This window comes from Mus musculus, chromosome 7 (assembly GCF_000001635.26).
Source record: "Mus musculus strain C57BL/6J chromosome 7, GRCm38.p6 C57BL/6J".
Classification (NCBI taxonomy): Eukaryota; Metazoa; Chordata; class Mammalia; order Rodentia; family Muridae; genus Mus; species Mus musculus.
In genome coordinates, this window is record NC_000073.6 from 60,403,496 (window position 1) to 60,425,703 (window position 22,208).

Genomic DNA, 22,208 nt, shown 5'->3' on the forward strand with positions numbered 1-22,208 from the left:
ATAAAACAAAACAGTACAAACCAAACCAAACAAACAAAACACAGTTAATATATTTAGAGCCTTTTCCAGAGCTTTGAAACACTTTGAAAGATTACATGTTCTTTTTTTTTAACAGGTGGTGCTGTATACTTGTTGAGTTTTATGACCTGAATGATATTCCCATCAGTAATTCAGTTCTGTTGAGGGCTGGTGGCTCACTGAAGACTGTTAGCCTCTCAAAGTGGTAGAATTAAGAGTTTGTTTATGTTTTAATTCACAGTTGGTGTATCCAAAATAATATACTGCATTTAAATCAGAAATTTAAAAAATTATAGAATTAATAAATTGAGTATAGGATGACAGCTGTTAGGGTCTTATACCCTTAAAAGCCATGTTAATATATGTATGTATGAGCACTCATGTTTATCTTACCACAAAAACAACAAGAAGTAAATAGAAATTCTGTGTGAGATTATTAAATTATACAAGTATGATTCTTGTTGTTTCTGGCCATGGCAATGTAAAATAATCCATTAAACTGATCCACTGTATTTATAATTCTTTTCCCATGTAAGGCTAGGTGGTATTGCAACATCCATGGGGATGTTGACAGTGTGCATAGAAACAATTGGCCACAGGTTTCATCTCATTAGATGTATGCAGTTGGGATATGCTGCAATACAGAGATATTCTTAGAGTATATGAGCATGCATACCCTTTTATATACCATAATCCTGCCTTCTTGTTATATACAATAAATAGCTTTATACAATAATCTGGTTCCTTGGTCCAGTTGAGTTAAGGAAATTTACAAAAGTTCCCAAAAGACGCAGTACTTTCCATCTGAGCTGCCAGAGTCCACTCAAACTCACTTTACATACATGAGACTATCCTTTAATTTGCTTGTCATTCAAATTTGATCAAGCCCTGATGCTTAGAAGAACACAAAGAAAAAAATGATATATATACCAACAGGTAAAGTTATTCATAAATAAAAGGAGACAGCTTGTTAGAGAAATATTTTCCGGTGGCTAGCAGATTGGTGGATGAAAACTATCATGCAGGTGATAGATTCCTGCATCTACTATGCTGAAATGACCCTAGAAAGACAAGACATTGCAACTGGTATATTCATAATATTCCTTGAGCCACAATTTTCCCCATGTTATCCCATTTCTAATCACTAATAAACATAGTAACACAATGACAAAAAAAAAAAAGAAAGAAAAAAGAAAAAAGAACAGCCATTAAGAAAGAAACAGAGAAATCATAGCCCGTAGAAAGACATCTCAGAAAATGGAGTGATGTATTTTCAAATCATGCCAGAAGTGACTATCATCAAGAATATGTAAAATAGCAGTGTTACATTTACAGAGGCATGACTTACCTAAAAACAACATGTCCATCTATTCAGTCAATAAATATTGAATTTTGCTATTGGTGTAACACCATCAAAAAATGGTGAATATCTGGATAGTATTTATATACAAGAGGCACAATTCCACAGCTTTCAAGTATTTTTTAACATGTTTCCTGAATACAGCCTGTGTATTGTCCAGTAGAAATTATTATTTAATTTAAATTGGCTAAGTACTGATGGTGTCCTGTCTGTAATGCTACAGGATTTTATGTTTATCTGACTCCTTTTTTTTAAATTTCCTTCATATTTCCTTGAAGGAGAGAGCTTGATGTCCTTGGTTGATTACTCATATCTACAACCACTGTGGATAACAATCTGGTGGTTTCTTTAAAAGAAATGGATATAGTTCTACCAGACGATCTAACTATAATCCCCCTGAGCATATACACAAAAGATGCTGCACTGTAGCACAATAATACTTGCTCCAATATACTAATAGTTCTTTCATTCATAATTTCCACAAACTAGAAACAAACCAGAGTCCCCTCACCTGAAGAATAGTTACGCAAAATACGGTTAATTTACATAATAGAATACTCTAAGCTATTTAAAAAAAGACATCATGAATTTTTCAGGCAGATAGATGGAACTTGAAAATTTCATACTAACAGAGGTCACCTGGATGCAAAAGAATATGCATAGTGTATACTCACTGAGAAGTGGATCTTAGCCAGAAATTATAGGATACCCATTCCATATTCCACAAACACAAAAAGAGCTGAAGGAGAGGGTAAGAACAAGAGAATATCTTTGAATATCATTTATAAAAGGAAAATAAAACATTGTTAGGTGCAGATGAAAGGAAACGACTTGGTGGAAGAGAAACTTGTAAAATTTTAGAGAAGGAATATCATAAGTTGGATAAATGGACATGTTTGATAAATTGTTATAAGTTCTAGTCAGGCTAGTGCAAACTGACTTCAAGATGTATGTGTAACACGTTGCCTTTGCTAACTTTGTTTAAGTTACAGCTATTTGAAGAAACTGATTTATACAAAAAAATCTGTGATAACCTGTAAATGTGTACTATAAAAAAATCAATAAAATAAATATTCTACACACCGTGTGGACCCTACTTAGGGTTTAATATTTTATTTTTGATTTTCAATCTCCAAATCATAATTTAAGTTTAAAACTTAATAATGTGAAAGCTGTAAAATTCTAATTTTTTAAAGTCCAAAGAATAAACTGGTAAATAGAATTAAGTCAAGACACTTATTGGTCAGGTACCTTATAAAAGACTAAATTTGTTAGTGTTCTTAGAACTATGCTTTCAGTTATAACAGTTACATAAGTAATTTACTAATTGGGAAAAGCTTTATTTCAACTTCTGTAGATGCTTTCAAGATTTAATCTCAACCAAAAAACTAAAACAAGCAAAGTTTGTTTGAAATGAGGTATACTTAATTGGTGGCCCTCAAAACTCTTTGGAAATACCAGAGATCTGTTAAGTATTACAGTAAAGTGTCTAATGAAAAAAAAAAGCCAAAATAAAACATCCAAAAATAAGACTCTTTAATTGTCAACAATTCCAGTTCCTTGCAGCAGTTCTATGAACATTTCCAAAGAGGATGCCACCGGTATTGTGGTACTGGTAACTATTAGACAAAATTGTCCTTTTCCTTTACATCCTGTTTGCCTCACAATGGTGGTCCAGTCTCTCAGTGTTTTGTTTTGCTTTGTTTTGTTTTGTTTTGTTTTGTTTTGTTTTGTTTTGTTTTGGTTTTTGGTTTTTGGTTTTTGGTTTTTGGTTTTTGGTTTTGTTTTTGTTTTTTAAGACAGGACAATCTCTCAGATCTTCTGGGTTTAGAAACTTAAACCTATTCCAACTTTTTGGATAGAAGAAAGAATGGTTCAAAAACCTTTGTTATTACTCAAGTCATTAGCCAATTCCAGCAATTTATAGACAATTGTTAGCTTACTTTTTTCTTTTATTTATCTATTTTTTACACTCCAGATTTTATTCCCCTCTAGTCCACCCTGCGACTCCTCAATATCCTATAACTCCCCTCCATTCCCTGTCTCCAACCCCCCTTCCCGCACCCAACTAAACTTTTACAATGAGAATTTAAGTACATGTTATGAATTGTAGTAATGCTAAATTATAAAAAAAAATAGTTTTATGCTGAGGTTTGGTCGGGTGGGGTGGGGTGAGGGGATGGTGACATCCTATTTGAGACAGGGGAGTAAAGGAAGATGGGGAGGGGTTGGAGGGCAGACCGGGAGGTGAATGGTGATTAGGCTATATAATTAATTAATAGAATGCATTACTGTAAATGTTGTGTAATAAATAAAACAACATAAGGAAAAAAATTCCGTGAATTGTGAGTTGTTCGACCTGTTACAGGACATACGGACGTGGACTGCAGATAAGTACTACTGTCAATCATTAGTCTAAGTTTATACAATTACTGCCTATTCCTAAGGGTCTCTCTCTTTCTCTCTCTCTCTCTCTTGCTCCTCTCTCTCTCTCCTCTCTCTCTCTTTCTTTCTCTTTCTCTCTCTCTCTCTCTCCTCTCTCTCTCTCTCTCTCTCTCTCTCTCTCTCTCTCTCTCTCTCTCTCTCTCCTCTCTCTCTCTGTCTCTGTGTGTGTGTGTGTTTCTGTGTGTGTGTGAGTGCACATCATCTTCTACTAGTCTCAGTACTATTTCTACTTTCTGAAATACTAAGATCAAAGAGTGAAAAGTTCAAATATACCCAGAAGTTACAGATTTTCCACTAATTACTGCATCTTTGCCTTCATACTCTAACAAGGTTTTGCTGAAAGGACCCAGATATAGCTGACTCTTGTGAGACTATGCTGGGGCCTAGCAAACACAGAAGTGGATGCTCACAGTCAGCTTTTGGATGGATCACAGGGCTCCCAATGGAGGAGCTAGAGAAAGTAGTCAAGGAGCTAAAGGGATCTGCAACCCTATAGGTGGAACAACATTCTGAACTAACCAGTACCCCGGAGCTCTTGACTCTAGCTGCATATGTATCAAAAGATGGCCTAGTCGGCCATCACTGGAAAGAGAGGCCCATTGGACATGCAAACTTTATATGCTCCAGTACAGGGGAATGCCAGGGCCAAAAAGTGGGAGTGAGCGGGTAGGGGAGTGGGGGGGGGGAGGTTATGGGGGACTTTTGGGATAGCATTGGAAATGTAAATGAGCAAAACACCTAATAAAAAATAAAAAAGAAAAGAAAACCTTTTCTTAAGCGATCTAAATAACTGTTGAGGGAAAAAAGTAAATTGTTGAAGCACATCCCTTGTTTCAACCTTCTGTGTGTTTGCTTGTGTGTGTATATTTGTTCTTCTCCCCTCACACCCTGTCTTATCACTGCTTGCCATAGGCAGCAGCTCCTGTTTGTATCCGGACCAACATTCTTCAGCTGCTCTTACCACCAACCCCTGCCATCGCCACTTGCAGTCTTCCTCAGTTTTCCCTACAGTGTCATAGTTGGTCTTTAACACATATATTAATGTTGTATATATCAGAATGCACATGAGACACTAACACTGTTTGTGTTCATCAACTTTACTCAATCTCCCAGAATCTTTCCACTTATGTCATTTTGATTTCCTCAATTATCCTCTCCATCAGTATCTGAATTGATTCCACTAATGTCTGAAATGATGTATATGGCCTCTGCTGCTATCCTGTTCATTACACTATGTTTGTAATTTAAACATCACCCCTCATCTTATATCTAGGGAGGTTTATACAGTTCAATAACTCCAGAGGTGTGGAGTGATTATTGTACTTATGAAGAGAGTCCTTGCAAAGTCTACACATAGTTCAAGAAAACACTTAATCCTAATGGTCATTGGGACTACCATTATCACTTTCTTCCCCAGTTAGATGCCCAACAAGATAAGGCATATCTTCTGAAGATTACTCCTTTATATGACTATTATATGAACAATTCCCAAATGTTCAAAAGTTGAAGTAGTGAAGTCATGGTGATATATTGAACTTTAATTAGGAAGGTATATCCTATTAGACAGTTTATGTTTATGAGGAAAAGTATCATGAAAAATGGATAATTGCCCTTATCAGGTAGACTTGGTTTCATTTACTTGACTTTCCGTGGATGCCCTTGTGAACTTCTTGAAAATCTTCAGAGACTTCCACAATTTCATTAGTGCAGAAATTGGTTTTCCTATAATTTCATTTTTTAAATGAACTAAATCTAAACTGACATATTTTGACAATTAAATTCCAATACTTCAGTAGCTCTTTCTCTGTTTATCCTATCATGTAATCCCTCTTTAAATTCTTCTATTACTGGAAAATCTTCCAACAACACCAGAAAACGAATGGATTATTGAGCTCCAATTAATAGGCATATGCTTTATCTGTGGATTATATATAAAAACAACCCACACAGCAAGGTAAAAGCTTACTGCTTTATTAGAGCAGAATCCTGCTACTCTCCTTGCTATTACTAGAATTATAAAATTAACTGATGTTTCACGTTTACTAGTTAGTGATATCACGCCTCTCACTCATAAAGGGGTATAGAAATGACATGATAATGATGACTATATCAAAACTTTCTCCACAATTGTCAAACAGGCATAAAATCCTGGATGACAGTTTACAAAAAAAGGAAGAAATGTATCTTAGAGGATGCTGTTATCTGGAATATTGTTTAGTTTATTCTTTTAGAGTGAATAAAGTTTGAGTTTTGAATAAAGCCATATTAACAAGATTTTTTAGTAGTAGTTAGAGATGAAATAGTCTAAAGTCTAGCATTCTGATAATTGACCTTTGGATTAGATATTTTGAAAAAACAATCAGTTCTCAAATGTCCTGTATTATTCTTGTGGAGATATCAGTGCTGAGTCTTATTTTTTCCTAAAAACAAATTAAGGACTTAGATTCCCCCATGCAATAATGTCATATGGATGAATATATATATATATATATATATATATAATATATATATACATATACATACACACACACACACACACACACACACACACACACAGATTTTCTTCACTTTAACATTTCTGGAATATTTATATCAGCTTGCAGAAGAGAGGGAGAAAAAGTATGAACATAAACATGGGAAGAATAGATGAACAGGAAAATGTCAAAGAGATGTAGAAAATATTGATTTTTTGACATGGCTATTAAACAAAACAGAAAAATTAGTTACCAAACCGGAGGTGATTAAAATCAAGTAAGGAAACATTCAAGCAATGAAGAGGAGGGTACATGGAGTTCCTGCTACATGTGAAAATATTTACAGTGGGTAGGTACAAGGGAGGGAAAACCAGATGTACATGGGGATGTATGCAACTGCAGTAGGATGCTAATGTAAAAATAAATGACCCAAAACCAATGTACATATAGAAAGCAATAATTAAACACAGGGAGTTTAAAGCATACAAACATATAAAGGTTAGCTTGACTTTTGAGGAAAAGTAATATGGACCGTGACTCTAGGACAGATTAGGAAGTGGTTGCACATATACACTCATTAAAGAGTGGTGGCTTAGCATATGTGAGACAACATGATTAATTCAACATTAAAAAATAAAAATGCTAGGTTGGGGTGTTGAGGTTGTTATCATGATATACAAGATATATGTGTGTTTGTGTGTGTGTGTGTGTGTGTGTGTGTGTGTGCAATATAGTATTACAGGATTTGGAGGTGTTTTGAGGTATGTACAAGAGAAATCTACTTAAAAACAAGTAAAAGCCAATGGAAAGTTTTTTATTAACCAGCTAGTGGCATCATCTAACATGAACACTATATATATATATATATATATATATATATATATATATATATATATATATACACACCTTTGGTATAAACTTTGAATAATACAAAACATGATAAAATGAAAGGAAGAGAAAACTTGAACTATATAGGAGTAATTATATGTTCCTTTGCTATTGACACAATGTAAAAAATTTCTCAGGCTGCAATATGAAAGGTCAAGTTTCCTATAGAGAACCCTGAATAATATAGTGCATGTGGTTGTGCAAATTGCAGTGAGTACTCTCCTCAAAATACTAATAAAATAATTATCCATTTATTTTTATATTTTTTCTAGTGTTATTATTTTTATGGATTGTTGTCAACATCAAACCAATGAATACATCATGCTATCTGTGTTATGCCTTTACTTACAGTCTTCTAGTCAAACAAGCAGATGTAGATCAGGTCTGAGGGTGAAATCAGAACTCAGGAATCAGCAGAAAGTGTCCCCTTCCAAGTTCATGTGGTTGCTCTTTAGGTGCTACTCATGAGCATTCAGGATTAATTCCCTGGTTAATAAGTGAAATATTTGAATAATTAATGCAAACTATGATAAACATGCATTTTAAATTATTTTCCCCACAATTTTACATGATGGTTTGATAATGAAACTAGTCAAACAGCTGATAAGGACAGAAAATTATGACTTTATACATATATTATTAAAATGTAAAAAAAAGTCAAATGAGCTATAGGTATGGCTCAGTTCATATATTGGCCATTTTTCACATGAAGACCTAAGTATAAGCCCTTGTTAAATCATATAAAAATAAAAAAACTGTCAAGCATAAGGCTAGTGCAATATAGTATTACAGGATTTGGAGGTGTTTTGAGGTATCTACAAGAGAAGTCTACTTAAAAACAAGTAAATGTTAATGGAAAGTTTTAATTAACCAGATAGTGGCATCATCTAACATGAACACTGTAGCTCTCAGAGACTGAACCAACAACCAAAGAACATACATGGGCTGGACCTAGCATTTCCCCTCCCCTCTGATAATATGTAGCAGATGTGCAAATAGGTTGTCATGTGGGTCCTGAACAACTGGACTTGTGGCTATCCCAAAAGCTGTTTCCTGTGGGGGATATGTTCTACTATCTGGGTTATCTTGTCTGGCCTAAGGCAGAGTAGATGTGCCTCTAGACTGGCACAGACTTGATGTGCTGAGGTGGGTGGATACCAAGTGAAGGACTCCACCCTCTTAAAAGAGAAAGGGAGGGGGCCTGGAGGAGTGATTATGGAAGAGAAGCAGTAATGGGAGTGCAAAGAGAATAAATAAAAAAGAAAGAAATCAAGAAAAAAATCAAAGTTTTTATCATATTTTAAGGCTCTCCCTGAACTTGTGCTGATTCCCAGGTTGTGCTTGAGTTAAATGGTAGAACAAACTAGCTATGTCCTTGTCACTGTCTTACCTTACTTAGTCACTTGACTGCCTGGAATAGTTTCCTTTATGAAATACGGATTAAACGTAGCTTTTACACAATATTTTGTACGGCATCACAGTGAGTAAATGATAAGAATCTAATTTCATGGTGTATTTATGCATATTTCCTAAAAATTAATCATTTTTTCAATGTTTAAAAAGGTGGGGAAGAGGATCAAGAAATGGAGAGATTTAGCAGAATTCTTAATGCTCATGAGAATAGGCCAGGATAAAGAAAAATAGAACAGAATATTACAATAAAAAACAAATCATGAGTTTTGCGAATTACATTTCTTCAGAAGACAGAACTGTAGAATATGTTTTCATGCTCGTCATAGGTGTAGTGCAGAGTAGTGTATTTACTGAGATTTCTCTTTTTTTTTCCTTGCTGTCAGTATTTAATTAAACGTTTAAACTACCCACATGCCTTTTTAAAACATGTTTTTGCCACATGTAGCTTATCCTTGTGTTGTATACAGCTTGAATTCATGAGCACTTACTCCTGTAACACTTGTTAACCCTCAGAGTATAAACTGCTGCAGTCTGGAACATTCACATGCCTAGTTTATTAGTTCTATATCCTAGGTTCCACCCACTGTATATTTGTGTCCATAATCAAATGTATACATGTTTTATGTGTGTTCACATGTAACAATAATTTTTAAAGAGGAGTTAATGACTTTTAAAGAGGAGTGCAGAATATACAGAATTGAAGTATAGAAATTAGGTAAATTTAGTATTATTGTAGAATAATTTTTAAAAAATTGTCAAAAATTCATTCAAAAAGAAAATAAAGTAGTAAGAGGATTTAGAATATATGGTTTAAGTAGAAAAAAGAGTAGTAATGATGTAGAATGTGGTGAAAGTTACTTTACAGATACCTATATAATTATATGAAACTATCATTTTTATTAAAAACATGCAGCCATGGGGGAAACACACAGCAAATTATGTTATGTACGTAAGAGGGATTTCATTAATATCTATGGAAGAAAATACCTGACATTCTTGGTACTTTTTTAAGGTTAGAATTAAAGGGACACAAGCTGATTTCAGATCTTTGAACACTTACTAGATATTGTCCTCAGGACAATACATTAGGAAAATGAAATATATAGTTTTCCTCTGTGGCAAGAAAGATTAATAACATCTAGTTTAAGAAATATTGCATTTCTCCTGAAAGAAAAGATATTCACAAAATATCTAGATTTAAAAATATAGCCAATGAATATGCAATGAAATGAAACAATAAAAAGTGAATATAACAAACACAAAAGAAATTAATAAGGAAAGCTGAAAGTAAGCAAGCAACCAAGAAAGGAAGCAAGCACCTTTTTCTAAATTATTACTGTCTAGTTATTCTTCTGTGTGTCTCTGTAATCTTCTTATTAAATAGGCGAGGAGCACGTCCTAAGTTCTTGGGCAGAAGAGGGAGTTCATACCTCAAGATCACAAAAAGAAAAACACTTTATCAGTAACACCATTTAATTGTGAGATCTGTACATTTATACAGTAGTTCTTTTTACAGAAATGGGAGGATACGTTTAGGCTTTAGAATGTTTCTCAATGTTAAATAATTAACTGAAAAATACACTCATAAAACAAGATGTATGCTGAATGTGGCTTGAGATTTACAAGATCTTTTAGGATGTAAGTCTTCACAGCAATACTAAAAGACTGGTAATATTTTTTTCACTCCAGGTGAAGCACTGAATGCTAGTGTATATGCTACTAATGAGAATTTTTACTCATATCCAACTCTGTGAATAAGTTTTCTCTCATGTCATCAATAATTTCCAATATTGTTAACTGTGGATATATGGATTTTAGATATAATAAATCTATGGAAAAATCAAATGTTATTACTATACCAAGGAAACAACTATAAAATGACTCCTAGTGACATTCTTCTATATACATTGATGAAAGAGTTGCTTGGCTATTTTCAGAGAAGCTAACTCCTGTTGTAGATGAGGATGAATACATGGACTCACATCTGGACAGTGTACAGAGAGTTAGAAAACTTGGACCACTCAATCCTTAATACAATACCTCCATTTAATACCTGCCTTGAGTCATCAGGGAATTTTGTAGAAAAGGAGATAGAAAAGAAATAATATCCAATGAGAATAGAAAACACCTGGGAAGCAAATACTTCAAAATACAACAAAAACTGATCCACATTTGAATTCACAGAGACTGTCATAATACACAGATTTTGCACAGGTATAAGTCAGATGGCAGCAGTGGATGCTCATAGTGATAAATGTCTATGATCCTAGAAATAGCAAAGGTATTGTCAACACACCATATTGATGTAAGCATTTATAAGCTTAAGGTTACAGAATGAGGCCAATTTATCACGCAGATTTTTTTCATGGAATGGATTTTCAAAAATGGAAAAAGGGCAGTTACATCTCCTCTTTCTTGCTACCCTTTATTGACACAGATAATCCCCATGTTCAAGGGGAAAGCATAGGATTAAACAGTTCAAATAAAAATTCAGGAGCAGTCAATGTCAAAGCAGAAAGAATAGTTGTGGGGAGTAAAATAATCACTGAGTGTGTTTGTGTGAACAGAGAGGTGATATGATATGCATGTGTATACATGAGAATGGTTATATCAAGGTCCATATAATAAACCCATCAGAAAAAAAAGTAAAGCATTTGTGCTAGGGTAAAATTGAGATGGATGAGAAACAATTCCTCTGCTTCATGCTTGGGTGTTGGTAGTGTGTGGGGAAAATGCCCAACATTTCTGAGTCTCAGCCTGATCCACCAGGTCAAAGAGAAAGATGGACAAGTGCTTTCTCACAATAGCAGCTTTAGTGCTCAAGAACATGGAAAGATTTGTTTGATATTAATTTTGCTGGGATGAATAAAGTATGTAGTCTGCGTGATGATGAAGATATACTCAAATTGACAAAGCAGGAGGAAAGATGAAATAAGTGCATAGACTCAGAAAATATTGATCAACTTGCATTCTACTCTGGTGAACCTGTATTTGTATCTATGCAGCTGAATATGTGAGGAGAGAAGGTTGTCATGCGTATCTTTTTCATCCTGTGGATGATCACACTGTTCTACATCCTGTCAATATAATAGACCATTGCATTGAAAAAATCATATTCTAACCTGGAGTTACCATTTGCCTTATTCAGCAAAGTGACCAACTTCCACCTCTGAAAAGTAGTCCTTGTCATTTAGAATTGATTGTGCCTACTCCATTGGTTTTTGACTTAACAGAAATACATTTATTGGCCACCGTCCATTCCTAAAGAATAACAATTTTAGAGCCTCTGAGGCGGCGCCATTTCCGCCTCCAGACAACCGGCCACCTTCCTGGTGAGAGCACAGGTGTCCGCACAGCCCTGGAGGCTTCTGCCTCACGTTCCTCGGGGGTCACCTTGGTTCGGAGACCCCGCGGCCGGCGGTCTGCGGGTGAGAGTGTGGAACACAGAGGCCAGCAGCTTCTGGAACGGGCTAGAGCCACAGAGCCTCTGAGGCGGCGCCATTTTCGGCTCCAGACAACCTGCCACCTTCCTGGTCAGAGCACAGGTGTCCGCACAGCCTGTAAGGCTTATGCCTCACGTTCCGCGGGGGCCACCTTGATTCTGGGACTCCGCAGCGGGCAGTCTGCAGGCCAAAGCAACACAGCTTCTGGGAAAAATCCTGTTTTGGGCCTTCATCTTTGGCCAGGAGGAGGTCCAAACACCAGATAACTGTGCACCTCCCTGAAAGAGGAGAGCTTGCCTGCAGAGACTGCTCTGACCACTGAAACTCAGGGAAGAGAGCTAGTCTCCCTGGTCTGCTGATATAGTGTAACAAAATCACCAGAGGAACAATCTCTAAACAGAGACAACTATAACAACTAACTCCAGAGATTACCAGATGGCGAAAGGTAAACGTAAGAATCTTACTAACAGAAACCAGGACTACTCACCATCATCAGAACCCAGCACTCCCACTTCGCCCAGTCCAGGGCACCCCAACACACCTGAAAAGCTAGACCTGGATTTAAAAGCATATCTCATGATGATGGTAGAGGACATCAAGAAGGACTTAAATAACTCACTTAAAGAAATACAGGAGAACACTGCTAAACAAGTAGAAGACATTAAAGAGGAAACACAAAAATCCCTTAAAGAATTACAGGAAAACATAACCAAACAGGTAGAAGACATTAAAGAGGAAACACAAAAATCCCTTAAAGAATTGCAGGAAAACACAACCAAACAGGTGATGGAATTGAATAAAACCATCCAAGACCTAAAAAGTGAAGTAGACACAATAAAGAAAACCCAAAGTGAGGCAACAGTGGAGATAGAAACACTAGGAAAGAAATCTGGAACCATAGATGCAAGCATCAGCAACAGAATACAAGAAATGGAAGAGAGAATCTCAGGTGCAGAAGATTCCATAGAGAACATCGGCACAACAATCAAAGAAAATGGAAAATGCAAAAAGATCCTAACTCAAAACATCCAGGAAATCCAGGACACAATGAGAAGACCGAACCTACGGATAATAGGAGTGGATGAGAATGAAGATTTTCAACTCAAAGGACCAGCAAACATCTTCAACAAGATTATTGAAGAAAACTTCCCAAATCTAAAGAAAGAGATGCCCATGAACATACAAGAAGCCTACAGAACTCCAAATAGACTGGACCAGAAAAGAAATTCCTCCCGACACATAATAATCAGAACAACAAATACACTAAATAAAGATAGAATACTAAAAGCAGTAAGGGAAAAAGGTCAAGTAACATATAAAGGCAAGCCTATCAGAATTACACCAGATTTTTCACCAGAGACTATGAAAGCCAGAAGAGCCTGGGCAGATGTTATACAGACACTAAGAGAACACAAATTCCAGCCCAGGCTACTATACCCAGCCAAACTCTCAATTACCATAGATGGAGAAACCAAAGTATTCCACGACAAAACTAAATTCACCCATTATCTCTCCACGAATCCAGCCCTTCAAAGGATAATAACAGAAAAAAACCAATACAAGGACGGGAACCACGCCCTAGAAAATACAAGAAGATAATCCCTCAACAAAACTAAAAGAAGACAGCCACAAGAACAGAATGCCAACTTTAACAACAAAAACAACAGGAAGCAACAACTACTTTTCCTTAATATCTCTTAATATCAATGGTCTCAACTCCCCAATAAAAAGACATAGACTAACAGACTGGCTACACAAACAGGACCCAACATTCTGCTGCTTACAGGAAAGCCATCTCAGGGAAAAAGACAGACAATACCTCAGAGTGAAAGGCTGGAAAACAATTTTCCAAGCAAATGGTCTGAAGAAACAAGCTGGAGTAGCCATTTTAATATCGGATAAAATCGACTTCCAACCCAAAGTTATTAAAAAAGACAAGGAGGGACACTTCATACTCATCAAAGGTAAAATCCTCCAAGAGGAACTTTCAATTCTGAATATCTACGCTCCAAGTGCAAGGGCAGCCACATTCATTAAAGAAACTTTAGTAAAGCTCAAAGCACACTTTGCACCTCACACAATAATAGTGGGAGACTTCAACACACCACTTTCATCAATGGACAGATCTGGAAACAGAAACTAAACAGGGACACAGTGAAACTAACAGAAGTTATGAAACAAATGGACCTGACAGATATCTACAGAACATTTTATCCTAAAACAAAAGGATATACCTTCTTCTCAGCACCTCACGGGACCTTCTCCAAAATTGACCATATAATTGGTCACAAAACAGGCCTCAACAGATACAAAACTATTGAAATTGTCCCATGTATCCTATCAGACCACCATGGCCTAAGACTGATCTTCAATAACAACATAAATAATGGAAAGCCAACATTCACATGAAAACTGAACAACACTCTTCTCAATGATACCTTGGTCAAGGAAGGAATAAAGAAAGAAATTAAAGACTTTTTAGAGTTTAATGAAAATGAAGCCACAACGTACCCAAACCTTTGGGACACAATGAAATCATTTCTAAGAGGGAAACTCATAGCTCTGAGTGCCTCCAAGAAGAAATGGGAGAGAGCACATACTAGCAGCTTGACAACACATCTAAAAGCTCTAGAAAAAAAGGAAGCAAATTCATCCAAGAGGAGTAGATGGCAGGAAATAATCAAACTCAGGGTTGAAATCAACCAAGTGGAAACAAGAAGAACTATTCAAAGAATTAACCAAACGAGGAGTTGGTTCTTTGAAAAAATCAACAATATAGATAAACCCTTAGCTAGACTCACTAAAGGGCACAGGGACAAAATCCTAATTAACAAAATCAGAAATGAAAAGGGAGACATAACAACAGATCCTGAAGAAATCCAAAACACCATCAGATCCTTCTACAAAAGGCTATACTCAACAAAACTGGAAAACCTGGACGAAATGGACAAATTTCTGGACAGATACCAGGTACCAAAGTTGAATCAGGATCAAGTTGACCATGTAAACAGTCCCATGTCACCTAAAGAAATAGAAGCAGTTATCAATAGTCTCCCAGCCAAAAAAAGCCCAGGACCAGACGGGTTTAGTGCAGAGTTCTATCAGACCTTCAAAGAAGATCTAATTCCAGTTCTGCACAAACTATTTCACAAAATAGAAGTAGAAGTTACTCTACCCAACTCATTTTATGAAGCCACTATTACTCTGATACCTAAACCACAAAAAGACCCCACAAAGATAGAGAACTTCAGACCAATTTCTCTTATGAATATCGATGCAAAAATCCTCAATAAAATTCTCGCTAACCGAATCCAAGAACACATTAAAGCAATCATCCATCCTGACCAAGTAGGTTTTATTCCAGGGATGCAGGGATGGTTTAATATACGAAAATCCATCAATGTAATGCATTATATAAACAAACTCAAAGACAAAAACTACAAGATCATCTCGTTAGATGCAGAAAAAACATTTGACAAGATCCAACACCCATTCATGATAAAAGTGTTGGAAAGATCAGGAATTCAAGGCCCATACCTAAACATGATAAAAGCAATCTACAGCAAACCAGTAGCCAACATCAAAGTAAATGGAGAGAAGCTGGAAGCAATCCCACTAAAATCAGGGACTAGACAAGGCTGCCCACTTTCTCCCTACCTTTTCAACATAGTACTTGAAGTATTAGCCAGAGCAATTCGACAACAAAAGGAGATCAAGGGGATACAAATTAGAAAGGAAGAAGTCAAAATATCACTTTTTGCAGATGATATGATAGTATATATAAGTGGCCCTAAAAATTCCACCAGAGAACTCCTAAACCTGATAAACAGCTTCGGTGAAGTAGCTGGATATAAAATAAACTCAAACAAGTCAATGGCCTTTCTCTATACAAAGAATAAACAGGCTGAGAAAGAAATTAGGGAAACAACATCCTTCTCAGTAGTCACAAATAATATAAAATATCTTGGCGTGACTCTACCTAAGGAAGTGAAAGATCTATATGATAAAAACTTCAAATCTCTGAAGAAAGAAATTAAAGAAGATCTCAGAAGATGGAAAGATCTCCCATGCTCATGGATTGGAAGGATCAACTTTGTAAAAATGTTTATCTTGCCAAAAGTAATCTACAGATTCAATGCAATCCCCATCAAAATTCCAACTCAATTCTTCAACGAATTAGAAGGAGCAATTTGCAAATTCATCTGGAATAACAAAAAACCTAGGATAGCAAAAAGTCTTCTCAAGGATAAAAGAACCTCTGGTGGAATCACCATGCCTGACCTAAAGCTGTACTACAGAGCAATTGTGATAAAAACTGCATGGTACTGGTATAGAGACAGACCAGTAGACCAATGGAATAGAATTGAAGACCCAGAAATGGACCCACACACCTATGGTCACTTGATCTTCACAAGGGAGCTAAAACCATCCAGTGGAAGAAAGACACCATTTTCAACAATTGGTGCTGGCACAACTGGTTGTTATCATGTAGAAGAATGAGAATCAATCCATACTTATCTCCTTGTACTAAGGTCAAATCTAAGTGGATCAAGGAACTTCACATAAAACCAGAGACACTGAAACTTATAGAGGAGAAAGTGGGAAAAAGCCTTGAAGATATGGGCACAGGGGAAAAATTCCTGAACAGAACAACAATGGCTTGTGCTGTAAGATCGAGAATTGACAAATGGGACCTAATGAAACTCCAAAGTTTCTGCAAGGCAAAAGACACCGTCAATAAGACAAAAAGACCACCAACAGATTGGGAAAGGATCGTTACCTATCCTAAATCAGATAGGGGACTAATATCCAACATATATAAAGAACTCAAGAAGGTGGACTTCAGAAAATCAAATAACACCATTAAAAAATGGGGCTCAGAACTGAACAAAGAATTCTCACCTGAGGAATACCGAATGGCAGAGAAGCACCTGAAAAAATGTTCAACATCCTTAATCATCAGGGAAATGCAAATCAAAACAACCCTGAGATTCCACCTCACACCAGTCAGAATGGCTAAGATCAAAAATTCAGGTGACAGCAGATGCTGGCGTGGATGTGGACAAAGAGGAACACTCCTCCATTGGTGGGATTGCAGGCTGGTACAACCACTCTGGAAATCAGTCTGGCGGTTCCTCAGGAAATTGGACATAGTACTACCGGAGGATCCAGCAATACCTCTCCTGGGCATATATCCAGAAGATGCCCCAACTGGTAAGAAGGACACATGCTCCACTATGTTCATAGCATCCTTATTTATAATAGCCAGAAGCTAGAAAGAACCCAGATGCCCCTCAACAGAGGAATGGATACAGAAAATGTGGTACATCTACACAATGGAGTACTACTCAGCTATTAAAAAGAATGAATTTATGAAATTCCTAGGCAAATGGATGGACCTGGAGGGCATCATCCTGAGTGCAGTAACACATTCACAAAGGAACTCACACAATATGTACTCACTGATAAGTGGATATTAGCCCCAAACCTAGGATACCCAAGATATAAGATACAATTTCCTAAACACACGAAACTCAAGAAAAATGAAGACTGAAGTGTGGACATTATGCCCCTCCTTAGAAGTGGGAACAAAACACCCATGGAAGGAGTTACAGAGACAAAGTTTGGAGCTGAGATGAAAGGATGGTCCATGTAGAGACTTCCATATCCAGGGATCCACCCCATAATCAGCATCCAAACGCTGACACCATTGCATACACTAGCAAGATTTTATCGAAAGGACCCAGATGTAGCTGTCTCTTGTGAGACTATGCCGGGGCCTAGCAAACACAGAAGTGGATGCTCACAGTCAGCTAATGGATGGATCACAGGGCTCCCAATGGAGGAGCTAGAGAAAGTAGCCAAGGAGCTAAAGGGATCTGCAACCCTATAGGTGGAACAACATTATGAACTAACCAGTACCCCGGAGCTCTTGACTCTAGCTACATATCTATCAAAAGATGGCCTAGTCGGCCATCACTGGAAAGAGAGGCCCATTGGACACGCAAACTTTATATGCCCCAGTACAGGGGAACGCCAGGGCCAAAAAGGGGGAGTGGGTGGGTAGGGGATTGGGGGTGGGTGGGTATGGGGGACTTTTGGTATAGCATTGGAAATGTAAATGAGCTAAATACCTAATAATAAATGAAAAAAAAAGAATAACAATTTTGTGATCAGATTGGTTTCTCCAGATAATATTGTGACCTTCAAAGCATTAATCAATTAAACTTGATAAAAAATATTTCTCTTGTTGTTTTTTGGCTTAGAACTTATTAATACCATCTTTTTAAAAAAGATGATCTTTTTATTATTATTAGATATTTTTTCATTTACATTTCAGATGCTATCCCAAAAGTGCCCTATACCCTCCTCCCACCGCTTCCCAACCCACCCATTCCTGCCTCCTGGACCTGGTATTACCAGAACTGGCGCATATAATAGTTGTAAGACCAAGATCCTCTCTTCCCAATGATGACCAGCAAAACCTCTCCTGGGCATATACCCAGAAGATGTTCCAACATTTAATAAGGGCACATACTCCACTATGTTCATATCAGCCTTATTTATAATAGCCAGAAGCTGGAAAAAACCCAGATGTTTCCTCAACAGAGGAAAGGATACAGAAAATGTGGCACATTTACACAATGGAGTACTACTCAGCTATTGAAAAAAATAAATTTATGAGATTCTTAGGCAAATGCGTGGAACTAGAGGATATCATCCTGAGTGAGGTAACACAATCACAAAATACTGTCCTTCCTATGCTTAGTATGGTATTGAACATGAGAGCAAACTGACCCTTGTCAAAGCTTAAATTTACACTGGCTAAGCTCTCCCAAAAGCAGGAAGACAATTTAAACTTCAAAAAGTTCACCCCTCAGCCATGCCAGTAAGAGTGAGCCCTGCTTGGCCAGTAGTCCTTTGGAACTTGCTATTTCTATACACCCTGATGATTACTGTACATTTAGATGGTATACCCGTTAAAGGGATACTTGACACATGGGCAGATGTCACTATAAATGTAAAAATTAAGCAATAAGGTTCCCCCATTGGAGATTCTGGCCTGGTCCCTTCAATACAGAATTTGTAAGCTAGCAAGCCACCAAAATGACTACCTGACCTGTCTGTAGGCAGTACTTGAACAGAAATCAGGAATCTTTGACACCTGTTGTGGCTGATGTTCCCCACAAACTTTGGGAAAAAGATATTCTAGAACACAGGGATGCCATACTTACTAGGGTTTTTTTTTTTTTGACGATGTTATGCAACATGACCAACTGGACTGCACAGGTCACAAAGTCAGTGATTTCAACCCAAATATAATGATGACTGTCCACCCAACACCAATTGACATCAAGGTACCTGACATTATACTTTTGGCCTGGCAGTGTGAAGCTGACATCTGGGTGGATCAGTGGCCCATTTTGGAACCTAGGCTTTTTGTTTCCAAGGAACTAGTCTTGGAACAATTATCTTTGAGTCATTTGGAATCCTTGAGAAGCATACATAATACTTTGTATAATAATAATAATAAATATTTTTTGTCATTCAGAAGAAATGAGGGAAATATAGGCTTCTCCAGGATCTGAGAGTTGTTAAAGAACATATGGAAAAAGTGATGAACACTCAAGTGGGCCTGCCTCTCCCTTGTGCTATTCCACCCAAGTACCATGAACTTAGATATTAAGGATTGCTATTATCCAAATCCCTCTAGTTTCCCAGAATACATGCCATTTTTCTTCAGAATAGCTGAGAGCCTAATATGAACTAACCAGATAAAATATGTCAGTGAGCAGTTCTGCCACAGGTGTGAAAATAGTCCAGCAATTTGTCAGACTAAAGCCATACAGGAGTCCCCAGAGATGTCTTTGCAGTCCATTTCATGGATGATATTATGCTTGCATACCTTAGCCTACCAGATCTTGAAAAAGTATTGTCTTAGTCAGGGTTTGTGTTCCTGCACAAACAACATGACCAAGAAGCAAGTTGGGGAGGAAAGGGTTTATTCAGCTTACAATTCCATACTGCTGTTTATCACCAACGAAGCCAGGACTGAAACTCAAACAGCTCAGGAATCAGGGGCTGATACTGAGGCCATGGAGGGATGTTCTTTACTGGCTTGCTTCCCCTGGCTTGCTCAGCCTGCTCTCTTATAGAACTCAAGACTTATAGAACTCATATAGAACTCAGTCCAGAGATGGTCCCACTCACAAGGGGCCTTTCCCCCTTGATTACTAACTGAGAAAATACCTTACAGTTGTATCTCATGGAGGCATTTCCTCAACTGAAGCTGATTTCTCTGTGATAACTCCAGCTGTGTCAAGTTTACACAAAACTAGTCAGTAGAGATATTCTCTCAATTGTTGCTTAACTTGGAAAAATTCAACTTGAAGATTGCTCCTGAAAAGATTCAGAGAGTGCTTCCATATGCCTTCCTGAGCTTTTCTAATTCTGACAAGATTAAGCCCCTGGCTTTATCCACCATGGTAAAAAATCCTACTCCCTTTTAGAACTATAACAATTATGTGGAACTATTAACTGGCTAAAACCTTTCCTATCTATTTTGGACAAGGATATGAGGCATGTCTTTACTTTCTTGGAGGGGCCTATTAGCCCCTCTATCAGGGTTAAACTAACATCTGAAGCTAGCAACCTTCTATAGAAAGTTATGATGCTTCTTTCTTTATCAACACTAGAAAGGCATGATCCAAGGAACCCCCTTCAGGCCATGATTCTGTATTCCCATGAGGGGTCTTACCTGTGTTATGGCAGAATGGGCTGTATACATAGAATTGCTAGAACAAGCCCTAATATTAATTTAAACCATCAATTTAAACTTTCCTCTCACAATTTACATAAGCTCTTTTCAGAATTGCTTATATAACACTATAAATATCTTGCAAGTTCCTCTGGAATGTGTCTACCTCTTGCACCATTGTGGGCCCCTGGCAGATCAAGAGTTAACCATACAGGTCTACTCACCAATGCAATCTGGCAAATGGATATCACCCATTATCCAGCCTTTGGTAATTTTAGGTAAATACATGTGATGATAGATACTTACTCTGCTTTCATATACACAGTGGCCATGGCAGGTGAAAAGACTTCTCATGCTAATAAGGCCATAAAATTGGTAATATTTGTAATGGGAGTGCCTTGCGCACTCAAGACTGACAATGGGGCTGCTTACTCATATCAGCTATTTATCACCTTCTTATTCTTATGGAGGATCATTCACTTCTTTGGGATAGCCTATAATCATCAAGGCCAAGCAATCTTAGAAAGAGTGAATCCTTGAAGGAAGCACTTGCTCGAGTCACCTCCACATTACCCTAAAAATATCCACATCTATCATTAGTGGAGGTCATGTTCAATGTGAACTTTCTGCATTTTGAAGAGAAAGGAATGGGCCCTGCTTACAAACATTGGGTGTTTTTGCAATGGAGCACTTCCCACCCATTGGTTAGATGAAGGGACTCAATAGCCTTTCAAAGACAACGGCCCACTCTTTTAATGTCAAGGGGGCAAAGTTATGTTTCTGTTCCCCCCAGAATGCAAGGGTGACACTATGGTACCCTCAAGATATGTTTGTCTAGCCACAGACCAGGGGGCATTTAAGAAGCCAGAAGAAGAACGAATTCGGAGATATATCATAATGCTGTTATTATTATTTTTTCTTTAGCCTGGGAAGACTGATCAGCTCTGGGCATTGGTGGCCATGTTCCCCCTAGACCCCATTATTTGCCTATGGCTGTTAACTCCCTAACTTACCCTGTTTATTCTCTTTCAACAACTTTGCCTTTCTTGGACTTGTCACTACTACACAGTGATTAGAAGGCACCTGGCACTCTGAGGAAATTCTCTGCTTTACCACCAATGTCTCATCCATTGGTCCTTGTATTCAACTACACAATATGGTCATGTGGGACGTTCACAGTAATATAACCCATGTCAGGCATGGAACTTCACATTCCCTTACTGATTAAAAATCCTGAAAAATATCACATCCACCTCTGCCTCACTGTTCTAGGACCCCTCAAATGACCACTTTTTTCGAACTTTCTATCCCTTGAGAGCACTGCCAGACTGCACTAGGCATAAAATTAGCTAGGGAATACCCAATATTGTCTTCTAACCTTACACTTGGCATGTCAAAGTTTAACTCAC

General features: G+C 37.3%; 1 protein-coding gene and 1 long non-coding RNA gene across 2 annotated transcripts in view; both read right to left on the bottom strand.

Annotated features, from left to right (window-relative positions):
• The window catches only part of Snhg14 (small nucleolar RNA host gene 14), a 1,177,441-nt gene that overhangs the window by 1,130,759 nt on the left and 24,474 nt on the right, over nucleotides 1–22,208 (bottom strand). Inside the window, exon 2 of the long non-coding RNA NR_146211.1 lies at nucleotides 7,535–7,671. This is a non-coding gene — a long non-coding RNA (small nucleolar RNA host gene 14). The remainder of the gene's footprint in view (nucleotides 1–7,534; nucleotides 7,672–22,208) is intronic.
• The window catches only part of Snrpn (small nuclear ribonucleoprotein N), a 467,683-nt gene that overhangs the window by 421,001 nt on the left and 24,474 nt on the right, over nucleotides 1–22,208 (bottom strand). The window contains exon 2 of the mRNA NM_001349690.1: nucleotides 7,535–7,671. The gene's annotated coding sequence lies outside the window, so the exon portion shown is untranslated. The remainder of the gene's footprint in view (nucleotides 1–7,534; nucleotides 7,672–22,208) is intronic.